We start from the raw sequence: 2,273 nt of genomic DNA, 5'->3' as shown, positions 1-2,273 counted from the left end.
ATATAATGACCTTACTCAGACAGGAACATAAAATGTTATGATCGTACCAAATGGACTAACTGTTGTATGGGAGGGTTGAACCAGTTTTAATGCAGCTTTGGTATTGTAGGGCATTGCAATGGTTCCGATAGATTATTGGTTAAAATGTAAAGAATTAACATTCGCTTTTAATCTTTATTACAATAAACGTGATTGATTCAATCTAACAATCAATTCTATTTTCTGAATTTGCTTTCCTACACCACATGAAATTATGAATGTCATAAAATTTCAAAAAGGTATCTTAATTGAATGAGGTTACTTAAATATGCCTACTATACACGGATGTAAAACTGTCTCTTATACACATCTTTATAACAGCTCCTAATTACAGCTCCATAACATTTGTTCTTGATTCAGATAGTACAATTGCTGATGAATTTTGCTGGCCCAATATTATATGTAGTTTGAGAACTCTTGGTAATGAACTGCATTCTTAATTTAAAAAGAAATCTGAAATAAATTATTCTCTAACAACAAGATTTGCATTATTTATTTTTTTTTACCCAATCTTTTCAGTTACAGTATAACCAAAACTTCAGCATAAAAATAATGATAACATTTAAATATTTATACAAATGTATACGTAAAAATATCTAACTAATATAAGAAATGAATTATGAAAGTAAAAACTTACAATGCTAGAAAACAATAGCAGCAAAAGCGACAAACGAGTAGGCAACACCAAAAGGAACATGTACTCTCCATAAAAAAAGCTCCATCTTTGTTGTTTATTAATGGAGAGAGACAATAGAATTTAAAAGCCAGAGCTACATTTTTCATCATAGCACCCCAGATTATAAGTCTTTGCAATCCTTATTGCTATCGCATTACTACTATTACTAAACTATTATTATTAATAATCAGCCTTTAGACTTGGTATCAACTACACTAAGGAATACCGTAGGAATAAGTACTCCCTTCAAATTAAGTAAACTTAAAAAGTAAAATAAATGTATTTTAAACTAAAATGTATAGTTGAAATTAAATATGTGAAGATTTAAAGAGGTGGCAAATGTCCAGGGGAAATTGGCCTATGGGTAAAAAGTTCGGGGGGAAATGTCCGGGGGCGGGGAATGTCCGGGGGAATAATATGTCCAGGCTGCTCCCCATGAAAATATAAACCGATCTTCTTTCATGGTTTAAAAAAATTATTTCTACAAATATTTTTGCGTCACACAACAACCACACATACCCACGCAACACGAAGCCAACAGTCTGATGATCTTACTTTCTTTCAGATACCTGGTTGGCTGTGCACCTGTCTGATAACATTAAAATTACGATGAAAGCAAGCTTATTCGTAAACATTGTATATCGTATACACGCCGTCACCCAAAACGATCTCCTAAAATATTGAATTTCGGAATGGTGCTTCTACAAAGTTTGGAAAATGTACATTCATTATAGCATAGTAAGTAAAGCTTGGACTATGTCGTACTGTAGTTTTACAACCCGTAGGCCTACATGGTGTTAGATTTAATTGCGGCATCCATTCTTGTGTTGTTGTTCAGGCTTACATTTTTCAGACTAGAGACTGTGCTCTAAAATCGGTTTGAGAGAGTTTTCATTCATTTTGTGGACTATTTTTACAACATAGCAGATCTTAAAATTGGGCCATAAAACAATGGCATTAAACAGAAATATCTGAGTGAAAATATAATCAACAGTAACAACATAACAGAGCTAATGTGTAATGACGTACCGTTTAGTTTTAATCGTAAGATTTTGCAACCCACACTCAGCAATGTGAATCTAATTACTCTTTAAACTGTAGGAAAATAATTTTATTAACTTAATAACGATCCGTGGGTCGTAAAATGCTCTTTAACTTAAATATGCCTATAACAATCGCAAAAATATACAAATTCGTGAAAATGGAATGTAGCGTAATGTGATCTTAATGCCGTTAATGTTTTCAAAATCTTTGTACATTTATACATTCTATCATTTACTATCTAAATCATTTTAATTGTTTGATAAAGTGTAGAGTGTAAAGTGTAATACTGTTTATATTGTGACTTAAAAGCAATCCGTGGGTCGTAAAATGCGCTTTAATAGGCCTATAACAATCGCATAAATATACACATTCATGAAAATAGTGTGCAGCATAAAGTAATCTGAATGCCTTTAATGTTCTCAAAATCTTTGTAAATTTATACATTATATAATCCTGCACTGTATTGGTTTTTCGATATATTATCATCAGCAGCATTTTTGTTGTTTTTATATAT

Source organism: Anneissia japonica, unplaced genomic scaffold (genome assembly GCF_011630105.1).
Source record: "Anneissia japonica isolate Jap-2015-1 unplaced genomic scaffold, ASM1163010v1 scaffold287861_len940595_cov192, whole genome shotgun sequence".
Lineage (NCBI taxonomy): Eukaryota > Metazoa > Echinodermata > Crinoidea > Comatulida > Comatulidae > Anneissia > Anneissia japonica.
Note: the sequence above shows the minus strand (reverse complement) of the source record.